The 13348-nt window shown below is 43.1% G+C and overlaps 1 non-coding gene across 1 annotated transcript; it reads left to right on the plus strand.

Annotated features, from left to right (window-relative positions):
* The first annotated feature begins 3910 nt into the window (after window positions 1-3910).
* Window positions 3911-4017, plus strand: LOC121773098. The gene has a single exon (XR_006044671.1). It is a non-coding gene; the product is annotated as a small nucleolar RNA R71 (small nucleolar RNA).
* The last annotated feature ends 9331 nt before the right edge of the window (window positions 4018-13348 follow it).

The raw sequence follows: 13348 nt of genomic DNA on the forward strand, positions 1-13348 counted from the left end.
AACTCGACTTCAACAATTGTCGTACAATGGCATCTCCTTCTTCTTAGAACCACCCCCATTCTCTGGCACTCGTTGCATCTTCTATCTTCTCACGTAGTCCTGGCAGTCTTTGGTGATGGTTGGCCAAAATAGACCACTTTGGAGCACTTTCATAGCAGTCCGTTAGCTCCAAATGCCCCCCACTAGGTGGCGGTGTGGCAATGCATAATAACGGACTCCCACTCCTCTTGAGGGACACATCTTCTAATCACCATGTCGGCACATCTTCAAAAAGACAAGGCTCGTCCCAAAATAGAACTTCACGTCGTGGAGAACTTCTTCTTTTGATAGTCCCTCAAGTCCTTCGGGAATCACCTTAGCAACAAGATAGTTCACAATATTGGCATACCATGCCCTTGACCCTTGGCCACATAAAACAAATGCTCATCCGGGAATTCTTCATTGATGACCAACTTCAATTTTCCTCTTCACTAGCATGCTCCAATCTTGAAAGATGATCCGCCACACATTCTCACACCCTTTTTCTATCTCGGATCTCCAAATCAAATTCTTGAAGGAGCAAGATCCACCTTATAAGCCTTGGTTTTGCATCTTGCTTAAACAATAGATGGCGGATGGCGGCATGGTCAGTAAAGACAATAGTTTTGGCCCCAATAAGTTAAGGGCGGAACTTGTCAAAAGAGTAGACCACCGCAAGCATTTCCTTCGGTAGTGGTGTAGTTAGCTTGAGCCGAATCCAATGTCCTACTAGCATAATATATTCACCCGAATATCTTGTCCTCTTTTGTCCCAAAGCCGAGCCTACCCCGCACAACCATCACTTTGCATCACACATGATCCGAAAGGTTGAGACCATCGGGGGAGATCAAGATTGGGGCACTCACCACGCCGCCTTGAGCTTCTCAAATGCCTGCGCACATTCAAGAGTGAAATCAAATTTTACATCTTTAGCTAGTAAATGGCAAAGGGGCTAGCAATATGTGAAAAATCTTTGTGAAACGCCTATAGAAACCCCGCATGGCCTAGGAAGCTCACTCACGGCCTTCTCACTACAAGGATGTGGCAATTGCTCAATGGCAACTATCTTGCTCTATCCACTTCAAGTCCTCCGGCTGAAATTTTGTGTCCCAACACGATCCCATCACGGACCATAAAATGACATTTCTCCCAATTGAGTACTAGATTGGTCTCCTCACATCTCTGCAAAACTTTGGTTAGATTATCCAAGCAACTATCAAATGTCATACCAAAAACAGAGAAGTCATCCATGAAAACCTCCATAATATTCTCAACCATATCATGAAAAATGGACATCATACATCTCTGAAAAGTAGCCGGGGCATTACAAAGCCCAAAAGACATTCTCCTAAATGCATAGACACCATAAGGACACAAAAGCCGTCTTATGTTGATCCTCGGGAGCTATCAAAATTTGGTTATATCCCGAATAACCATCGAGAAAACAATAATACTCATGTCCGGCTAACCTATCCAACATTTGATCAATAAATGGAAGGGGGAAGTGATCTTTCCTAGTGGCCAAATTTAAAGCGCGATAATTCAATGCAAACTCTCCACCCGGACAGATCCACTCTAGGTAGCTATCAACCTCATATTTTTTCCCTTCAATCACCACAGTTGGTGCCCTGGCCCCCTTTTTAGAACACCACTTGAGTAGGAACTCCAGCACACTCACTGTCGGATATAAGCAATATCATCATAACCGGCATCTAACCATGTTCAACACTTCTTTTCTAACCACAATCTTGCATAATAGGGTTTAGTTAAGTCCGCCTTTGGTTTTGTACCTTAGGCCTTATACCCCTCGTCTAAATGAATTCTATGCATAGCAAAACGGTTGGCTTATTCTCCCTTAATGTCCGATATGGACCACCCAATGGCTCTCTTATGCTTCCTAAGAACTCTCAACAATTTATATCCAACTCGAAACTAAGAGAGAAGATGATACAATTACCGGAAAAGTGTCATTCCCTCCAAGAAAGGCATATCGCAAGTGGTAGTGGAAGTGGCTTCAACTCAAGCTTCTTGTTTTCCCCATCTTTATTGCTATCTTCACTTCCACTCCTAGAGGTAGAAATTGTGGACGAAGTGATCTAGGGATTTCTTTAGCCGAGTCCAAAAGCACCTACAAATTCCAACAACTCGGGTTAGCATCCAAAACATCAAAAGAATGAGAAGAATACATGGAATGAGAAATGCATCTCTCTAATTGATCATCCAAGTAAGAGGTCGGTGTCACTCCTCCAACACACTCATCCATCACGGTCACAACATTGCAATGTTGTAGGCTTCCTCCCGGTTCCGCATCATTGCCTCTTTAAGGCCTCATATATCGAAAATGTCACGCTCTCATCATTGAGACGAAGGTGTAAGTTCCCCTTTTGAAACATCGATCATGGCCTTCCCGGTGGCAAGGAACGGTCTTCCCAAAATAAGAGGTACAATTCTAATCCTCTTCCATGTCCAACACCACGAAGTCAACGGGGAATATGAACTCATTCACCCTCACCAATATATCTTCTGCTATGCCCGAGGGATATGCCACCGATCTATCCGCCATTTGCAAAGTAATGCTAGTCGATCTCAATTTACCAATATTCAACTTGTTGAAGAAGGACAATGGCATAAGATTAATGCTAGCCCCTAGATCGCACAAGCATTTCCCCACAAAGCAATTTCCAATAGTGCACTCAATAGTGAAGCTTCCCGGATTCTTGCATTTGGCCGGCAAACTTCCTTTGAATAATTGCACTGCAACTCTCCGTCAAGTTGACCGTCTCATAGTGGCCCCCCATTTCCTTTTTTGTGATACCACATCCTTGAGGAACTTTGCATAACTTGGCATTTGTTGAAGTGCTTCAACAAGAGGGATGTTAATTTGAACTTTCCTAAAGAGATATCCAAAAATCTTGAAAATTGTTCATCCTTCTTTTTCTTTTGCATCATTTGAGGGAAAGGAAGTTTACTTCCGTGGGCTTAGGAGGAACTATTGTCTCGGCTTGATCTTTTGGTGGGCTCTTCGTTGATGCCTCCACTTCTATTGTCTCTTCTTCTTCGGGTTGCACAATAGCTTCCTTTCGGGCATAGGGGGGCTCTTATAGCTTGTTCCACTCCTCAAATTGATAGCCTTGCAATCCTTTGGGTTAGGAATGGTGTTGCTTGGGAATTGCCCCGGTTGATGAAGTTGGCCCACGGCTTGGGCAATTTGACTCATTTGATGCTCCAAAGCCCCCATTCTCGTGGTGACCTCCACTACCGCCGTCTCAACCTTATCAATTCTCTTAGTAGATTGTGTCATGATTCCATCGGTCTTCTCCATTAGAGCTTTTAGAAGCTCATGGGTGACATCATCACTTGAAGGTTTAGAATTGGTGGGCACATTAGCGGCCCCACTTGTCGACCCACTAGGTGTAGGGAAATGAGGTGGTGGAGGTGGTTGGATAGCATTGTTTGGATTGCCATAAGAAAGGTTTGGATGTGCATTGAAGGGTGAGCGATAGCCTTGGTAATTACCACCCCCATTGTTAGGGCGATAGTTGTAGAAGTTCCTTTGATTCCCTCCTTGATGCACATAATTGACATCTTCCACGGTATGTAAAGGCTCTCCCATAGGTGCCACTCCCAAACTAAGGCCATCCACCTTTGATTCAACAACATCATTTGTTGGTTGAGAAGATTGAATGCATCCGAATATACAACCGAAGCCACCGGCATTGAACTATCTCGGCCCGAGCTCCAACCCTTGCTAGTATAGGCAAGCCTTTGAAGCATCTTCTTGCACTCCTCGACCCCCTTGTCCAAGAATGAACCCCCCGAACCAAAGTCTAATTGACTCTTGATAAACTCCGAGCATCCATTGTAGAAGAGGCTCACTTGATGGCCCGGAGATAACCCATGGTTGGGGCATTTCTTTAGCAAGGCGTTGAATCTCTCCCAAGCCTCGAACATAGACTCTTGGCCCTTCATTTTAAAGTGGGAGATCTCTGCTTGGAGGTTGAGAGTGGAGCTTAGAGGGAAGAATCGATCCAAAAACTTTTGGGCTAAGTCGTCCCATACTTGTAACCGAGCCCGGCTCAAGGTTATCAAACCAATCTCTAGCATATCCCGACAATGAGAATGGAAATAGCCTAAGTTTGATTGTATCGTCGGGAACCCCATTAAGCTTAGTTGTATTGGCAATCTCTAAGAATTTAGATAAGTGCCTATTAGGATCCTCCGTGGGCCTTCCCGAGAAAACACGTTGCTCCACAAATTGAATCAATCCTGTCTTCAACTCAAAATTGTTGGCATTCACCCTTGTATCATAGGGTGGATGTGGGATATTGACGTTCCCAAATGCGTCTCTAACCGGAGCCTCTCGCCTCCTTTCCTCCTCTCTTTCCCTTCTCATCTCCGCCATTTCTTGTTGTAGTTGGAGAATGATTTGGTCTTGATTTAATAGAGGTGGAGGTGGAGGGGGAATTCCCTCATTGTTCCCATGTGGATTTTCCATTGGCTCAACTTGATGTTGAGCTCTTGCTCTTCTCCTTCGTCCTCCTCTTCTTCTATTGGCGGCTTCTATCTCTAAATTAATCGGCTCAAGGGGTAAACGACTTGAGCGCGTGAGCATAAAAAACCTACACAACACAAGAGAGGAAACAAAGTCAAAATAGAGCTAAACTAGAAAACTAAACTAAATAATTAAAGCAAGTAAAATGTCTAAACTAGTATTCTCTATCTTTTCACAATATCAAACACAAAAGCAAATTTAGTCCCCGGCAACGGCGCCAAAAACTTGACTCGTGCTAATTTAGTATTCAAAAGCGTCACCCGCAAGTGTACGAGTTAAGTAGCACGTGGTAAGCTAAATTATCGATCCACGGAGACTAAAAGCCGGTTTGAATACTATGATGTAACTTTGAACACTATCTAGACTAATAAAAGGGGTTTTTGGTTTTCTTAACTAAGATCAAAGAACAAATAAGCTAGTAAGACAATTAACTAAGAAAAACAAACAAACAAAGATAGGTTTTCACACAAATTGGGAAAGTATAGGGAAATGGATCCGTTAGAATGGATCAAGGATTTCATCTATGGGTCATGCTCATCTATTGGGCCTCAAATGCGGTTAGGAAAGTCGGGATAATCGGTTAGACCCCCTCTCGGGTGCATCTAACACGTGGGTCAATCTCTAGTGTAGGAGTCTCGTCCATACAATTCGAGATTGACTCCAAAGCACAACGGACCCAAGCCCTCTCTCTAGCTTATGCATCTCTCGATTACATATAATGCACGGAGTTGTTGATTACACATCTATCCTAATCTTGTATTTCTCAATAACATCAATTAGGTACAAGATTTATCTAATTGGTAGCTAAGCAATTAGATATTAAAAGACCAAGGTTCAACAAAACCAACAAAAGAGATAGATACGCATTCAACCATAGATTCAATCCATACAATCCATTCAAACTTCACCAAATCCCTACTAAAAGCTTAGCTACTCATAGTCAAAGCTAACATAAAAGCAAAAACAAGGAAAACAAAGCTACACATAATAGAAATGATACTAGAACTCCCTATGGTGGAATTGATGGTGGGGGGTCTCCTTCCTCCAATCTCTTGGAAATGGGAAGCTCCTTGACTTCAAATCCTCTCAAAACCTTATTTTCTTGCTAAGATTCGTGGTGTGGGAGTTAGGGTTTGGAAATGAGTGAGAACCCTTTTATATCCGGAGTAAGAAAGAGGCAAAGTTGGCAACAGCGACAAATCGCCCGGTCGGGCGATCTGTAAGTCGGAATATGCCCGGTCGGGCGATCTGGGTAAATCGCGATGAGGCTTCAAACGCCCAGGTCGGGCGTTTTGTTGGATGAAAAACGCCCGGTCGGGCGAACTTTCTGTTTTCTTCGCCCGACCGGGCGTTTTTATATGAAATTCGCCCGGTCGGGCGAACATTCTGTGGTCAGCCCGTTCGCTCCGTTTTGCCCGTTTTAGACCTGTTCTTGCATCAAAACTCCGACAAACTTGTTAACTCTAAAAAATAGCTGAAAAGTGGGTGAAACATATACTTTATACCTCAAAAGATTCAACAACATGTGTTAATCACCCATCTAAACATCCTAAACTATGAGTTTGTCAGCGGTCTTTACATCCATTTGATGAATCTCAAGATTGTGCAATGCAGCAATAGCGAGAAGCACTCGTATAGATGTAATCCTTGTTACAGGTGAATAGGTATCAAAGAAGTCATGTCCTTCCTTTTGTTTAAAACCCTTTACTACTAATCGGGCTTTATACTTATCAACTGTTCCATCGGCCTTAAACTTTCTTTTAAGAACTCATTTGCATCCTAAAGGTTTAGCACCTTCGGGCAAATCAACCAACACCCATGTGTGGTTTAGCAAAATTGAATCAATTTCGCTTTGAACAGCTTCTCTCCAATGCAGCCCGTCTGGGCCAGCAAAGGCTACTTTTATCGATGTTGGTTCTTCATCCAACATGAAAGCAATGTAGTCAGGACCAAAAGTTTTTGGTGTTCTGACTCTATTACCACGTCTTAGTACTGTATCTTTTGGATCGGGCCTTGCACGCTTGCGCGATTCAGGTTCCGCATCTGCTGATTTAGAACTAGTGGCTTCTTCTTCCACTTGTTTAGAACTAGTGGCTTCTTCAATTCTTGTCTCAGAATTGGTTGAGAGTTTTTCCTTGTCTTTGCAAGGAAATGTATTTTCGAGAAATACAGCATTCCTCGACTCAATTGTTGTTCCTACTGTGATAGTCGATATTTCAGACTTGTGAACAACAAATCGATATGCACTACTGTTAAGTGCATATCCAATGAAGATGCAATCAACCGTCTTAGGTCCGATTGTAACTTCTTTGGGCGGAGGAACCATCACCTTTGCCAAACACCCCCACACTTTGAGGTATTTGTAGGATGACTTCCTTCCCTTCCACAACTCATAAGGAGTGACATCTTTTCCTTTGAGAGAGATCTTATTCAAGATATAGTTGACTGTCAAAACAGCTTCCCCCCACATGTTATGTGGTAATCCTGAAGTTAGAAGCAGTGCATTCATCATCTCTTTTAGAGTTCGATTTTTGCGTTCTGCAACACCATTAGATTGTGGTGAATATGGAGCAGTTGTTTGATGAATTATACCACTTGCGTTGCATAACTCCTCAAACGGGGCTACATATTCGCCTCCTCTATCGCTTCGAATCATTTTGATTTTACAACCAAGTTGATTCTCAACTTCGTTCTTATAATTTTTGAACGCTTCTATTGCTTCATCTTTACTTCTTAAAAGATAAATGTAGCAATACCTTGTGCAATCATCTATGAAAGTGATAAAGTACTTTTTACCACCTCTTGTTTGCACCATCTTTAAATCACATACGTCCGTGTGAATTAATTCAAGGGGTTTTGTGCTTCGTTCAACCAAGTGAAACGGCAACTTAGTCATTTTTGCTTCAAGACAAATTTCACATTTATCTTGGGTATCCAATTCATTAGCCTTTAGTAAATCTAAATTCACTAATCTTTTAATAGCTTTTGAATTCACATGTCCCAATCTACAATGCCACAAATTTGAAGACTCAATCAAATAAGAGGAAGTAGATGCTTTATTCTTATTAGCCAGTGGCTTTGGAACACGCAGTGTTGCTACACTAAGCTTGAAAAGTCCGTCGGTTACATAACCTTTTCCGAGGGACTTCCCAAACTTATACAATGCAAACCTATCAGATTCAAATACAAGTTTAAAACCCTTATTCACTAGTATTGATCCTGAAACTAGGTTCTTCCGGATGTCCGGAACGTGCAGCGCATCCTTCAAGGTGATTGAGACGCCAGACGTCATCTTGAGGATTACATCACCAACTCCGAGGATTTCAGACGAGGCTTGATTCCCCATGTTTATCTTTCTCCCTTCAACGTTGTTGTAGGTGGAGAACATACTCCTATCTGCGCAAACATGTGCAGTAGCGCCGGTATCAATATACCAGCCACCCTTGTTGTTGTTAACAAGGTTGACCTCTTCAGTGACCACAGCAATGAGGTCGTTCTCATCCCAGTCCTTGAACTCCTTCTCAACGACGTGGGCAGCCGGCTTCTTCTTCTTGCTGCGGCAGTCTTTAGCAAAGTGGCCTGGTTTGCCACACTTGTAGCAGTCGCCTTCAAACTTCTTTGAAGGCTGCTTTCCCTTCCCTTTGTCATTTGGACGGTTTGGGCGAGGGCGTATGTTGGAGGGACCGCCCCGCTCCAACAGGTTGGCTTTGGCTTCATTTGGGGTGAAGCCCTTAGCCTTTTGATCACTTTTGCGCACGTCGGCCTCAATGCGCAATTTCACGATCAAGTCTTCAAGGGTCATCTGCTTTCGTTTGTGCTTGAGATAACTCTTGAAGTCCTTCTAACTTGGAGGGAGCTTGTCAATGATCGTGCACCTTAGGAACTTATCGGGCAAGGTCATCCCTTCAGCCACTAAGGAGTGGATGATCATTTGGAGCTCTTGGACTTGCTCCGTGACGGGTCGAGAGTCGACCATTTTGTAGTCCATAAACTTGGATGCTACAACTTGTTCCGTCCCTGCAGCATTATCTATGCTATACTTCTTTTCTAGATTTTCCCACATTTGTTTAGATGTGGTTACATTGGAGTATACATTATAGAGGCTATCATCTAATGCACTTAAAATAAAATTTTTACATAGATAATCCCCTTTTCTCCAAGCTTCATAGTCCGCCATGACTTCGAGCCTAGTCTCTTGGTCGCTTGGCGCGGGCGGCTCGTTCTCTGTGAGGAAGTTGGCGACGCCCAATGTTGTCAAGTAGAACAACATCTTTTGATACCACCGCTTGAAGTCAGATCCTCCAAACTTTGGTGGCTTCTCGGCAGGTGGCATCATTCTTGGTGCCAAAGGTGCCGCAGTTGGTCCTTGGAAGGAACCAATTCTGTTGCCCCCGAAGGAGCCAACAACGTGGTTGGGCATAGAGCCCCCACCATTCACGTTAGGCATAGAGCCCGCCATGGTCGTACCAGCCCCGAAGGGACTAGCACCCGCATGAGACCCGAAGGCCCCAGCATTCGTGTGAGACCCGAAGGCCCCAACACCCGTGTGAGACCCGAAGGCCCCAGCACTCGATCCATTAAAGGACCCGAAGGAACCACTCAAAGTGGAACCAACCGACCCACTCGAAGTGGATCCACCAGTGAGCCCAAGGGGGTTAACGAACTCCCAAGGGGTTGTTGAGGAAGAAGGATAGCACCCGGGAGTGGGCATCATCGTCGGAATCGACGACGTGTTGACAGGTCCAGTGGTCGCCATGGTTGAAGGAATGACGGCGGTGGTGGCGGCAGCGGTGGTGTTGGATTCCGTCGACATCTCCAGCAAAGGTGTATTAAGTTTCGAAATTTTAAGTTCAGTTTAGAGGTCAAAAACCCTTCAAAAGCAAGTTATCTCGTCTTGCGATTGTTGGTTCTATTGATTACAAGAGATAAAAGCCGGGCGTAATACAACCCAAAAGAATGAATACAAGAAACGAAACTGAACTGAATTACAATGAAACAAATAAACCGTGAATGTTTAGCCGAGTCGATGAGGCCTCTTCCCGCAAGACGAGATACGCCCCGGTAGTGCTATTCGGTTTGGCGTTTCGTCCCCAAAGGTAAAACGACTACGTCTCTTTTGATGCAGCACCGCAATCAGTAGAGCTCCGGCGAACTGGATGGAGGAGAGGGCAGAGCTTCGACAGAAAGACAATGCAGAGAGGGAGAGAGCTTATGATGCAGAGAATGCTTGGAATTGTGTGTCCTAATGCAGTGGTATGGCTAGCCTATTTATAGGCCAAGCCACCATGCAGGATCAACCGAGCCATGAAGGCTCATCATGGCAGATTCGTAACCGACGTCGGTTACGAGCGTGTGGCAGGCGTGCCAAGATCCAAGTCCAAGTCCAAGTCCAAGTCCAAGTCCAAATCCAAGTCCAAGTCCAAGTCCAAGCCCAAGCCCAAGATCGAGATCGGGATCGGGATCGGGCCCGAGGCCCGCGGCCGCGAGCACGAGCACGGGCTCGGGCTCGGGCGGGCGGGCGGCGGCGGCGGCGTGCGCGTGCGCGCGCGTGTGGGCTCTTTCACCCATCTTGGTCCACTATAATTATTAAGTAACATAAAGTCACTTAATTTATACACATTAAAAGATGTGTTAATCCTCCAATGTGGGATAATTAACACTAGTTAATTATTCCCTAAGCTCCAACTCCAAGCTTTAATTAAAAGCTAATTATGCCCAACTTTAATCCACTATTTCTCACTCACCGGAAATCGGATTTGAGAAAGTGAATATACTACATTTATCTACGTAAAATGTAGATCGACGCTATGTCATTTAATTTCACAAAATTAAATGTCTCGTCACATTTATTATTTGGTCAAAATCCATTGACCGGGAATATTTAATACCATGATTTCTACATTTTTTGCTCTGATTATGTGGATTAATTTCATGTTATATGAATTGATTGAATGCGTGTTTATATTCGCCCTGTGTTGGTTGTTTTACTTATATTGAATGAACGACGAACTATGAAAAAGGCGAATATGTGCGTTGCGTAGTTAGAGAAAAATCAGTCGCATGATGCAGTGTTGATTCTCTTAGCATATGTTTTTTTTCCTATATGCAATCACTATGTGTATGCAATGATTACGTGTTTAATTGCAATATATTTACATGGAATCAATTTTTGATTACCTGGAGTGTAAATTACATGCGGCACAGTGAAGGAAAATCGTCACAGCAACGTTTCGGTGGCTCGCAATTGAAATTCCGCGATGCAGTCGCGCCGGCGGAGCGACGTCGATGCAGCAGCGTCGGAGACGTCGAGTTGGGAGAGCTCGCGAGTCGAGTGGGAGTCCTTCGTGGGCAGTTCCCAGACACGACAGTCGACGGAAGCGAGAGAGTTGGCGACGGACAACAGCTCCGGCAGCAACTGCTTCATCTTCGGACAGCAGCGCCGGACAACAGCTGTGTCGCCGACGGACTGCAGCAGAGACGCGGCAGTGAAAGATCGGGCAGCGGCGGGTGCGACGACGTAGCGACAGCAGTGGTGGTATCCCGCACTGCAGCGCCAGCGATCCGACGATGAAGCGCTCCAGCAGCCGAGGACAGTGGTCTGCCATGTGTGGCGCCGGCGGCTACGGAGAGTAGCAGCTGTGATTCGAGTGGGAGCCCTTCGCGGGCAGTTTCCCGGACTCGAGTTCGACGACGCAAGATTAGGGTTTACCCTATGCGCGACGATCGCGCGGATGGAACCCGCGCGACGTCGTATCGCCTCGTTCCGTGACTTCGCTTTCCAAATTTGATTAGGGTTTCCGAATCCTTGGATTCAATTTTAGAAATAATTTAAGATAAATAATTCAAGATATGATTTTAGAATAATATTTGAATATATCTTAAGTGGATTATCTAAAATTTAATTTTTAATTAAATTATGGATTAATTAGATATGTATCCTTATTTTATGGATTAGATAGATTAAATTCTATCTAGATAAATCCTAAATAAATTTGGATGATAATAATTAATTTTATTTTGTCTTATGGATTTTTGTAGGATTTAATTCTATGTAAATAAATCCAAGATAGACTAGATAAATAATTAATTATGTTTGGATTTTATCCTTATTTTATGGATTTGGATAGATTTGATTCTATCTAGATAAATCCTAGATATATTTGGATAATAATTAATTTTATTTTGTCTTATGGATTTATATAGATTTAATTCTATGTGAATTAGAGACGGCTCCATGTCAGACAGACCGTACGAATCCGTATTGAATTCGGGATCGTACTGTGTGTTTGAGTCGAACGGCCGATATTCGTCAGGGACTGTACCCGGCCAACGTGCACCACCCCCAAGACTTGGGTATTCACCGTAATCCATTATATAGTGTAATTTGAGTGTGGAAAAGTGAATGGAAAGGTTACAAATGAAGGTGAGGTAGGGGGTATTTATATAAATAAATTTTTCGGAATTAAAAAAAATAAAAATGCGTTGCATTGTTCGCGCCATCGTCCTCGTCGTCCACAGTGGGCGGACGATGGCGTGGACGATGCCCTATCGTCCGCGTATCATCCGCGGACGATCTACAGTGGGCGGACGATGGCACGCCCGAGGCATCGGGCGGACAATCGTCCGCCCCATTGCGGATGCTCTAATCAAAGGATTTTTTTAGCTTCTTAAGACTCTTAGGGCATCCACAATGGTTGGGGATCTTCCGCCCGATCCCCCACCTATCGTCCTCGGGCGCGATCGTCTAACCATTGCGGGAGGACGATACATCAGGCGCCCGAGTGAGATGACCGAAAGTTCGGTCTTCTGGGTCGGTCGTCCGACGCGTCGGGCGATGCCTCGGACGCTCATTACAAGGCGCTGGACAACGACGCCCGAGGACAATAAATTTTTTTTAACTATAAATAAATTAATTGTTAACTATAAAAAAATCAATTTTAATTATAAAAAATTATTTTTAAAATTAAAAATAAAAAAACTATAATTTCACAATGATCCATACTAAAAGACGGACCCGTGAATTAGCGAAAAGTTATATTTTTGTAGAATATAATACTTCACACTATATGAGCAAGTTTTGCATTGCTTGAGTAAACCTTTTATAGACAGATTTTCAACTCCAAGTTTCTTTGTGATTTCGATGTGGGACAATTAGTTTTACACTTAAAAGAGAGTTTTTGTTGCTTTATGTAAAACTTTATTTGATTTCAATACAAAATCGAAGTCTAGCCTAGTGGTAAATGTGTTTTGAAAAATCGTAGAGGTAGCCCAAACTTAACGTTTTGTTTTTATTTTTTACTTTTATTATAGTTTTCTCATTTTATTCAATTCTTTGTTTGTTTATATAAAAGCATGTTTATATTTTATGATAATGTAGATTTAGTGTTTGATGAGTGCTATATCTTTGATCATGCATTATGTATTGTGAATTTGAGCAAGAAGTTAGATTTAGATAACTAGTTTAGGTTTTTAAAAATTTAGTAATATAGTTTTTTTATATTAAGTATAATGTAGCTTTTTTTAATTAAGTAATGTAGGTGGTTGTTTAAATTTGTGGTGTTTAATACTTATAATATATTTTGGTATTTTTAATTGAAAAAATAATAATAACATTTAAATTAAATGCAAATTGAGTTTAATTGATAGGGCGAACACTAGAGCGAAACCATTGCAGATAGAAGGGGCGGACTAAGAAATGCTGATGTGACAACTACTAGGGCGGACATTAGGGCATTCATTGTGGATGCTCTTGGACTTTTCTTTGGGTAATCAAACAAC

The sequence above is a fragment of the Salvia splendens genome, chromosome 16 (assembly GCF_004379255.2).
Source record: "Salvia splendens isolate huo1 chromosome 16, SspV2, whole genome shotgun sequence".
Classification (NCBI taxonomy): domain Eukaryota; kingdom Viridiplantae; phylum Streptophyta; class Magnoliopsida; order Lamiales; family Lamiaceae; genus Salvia; species Salvia splendens.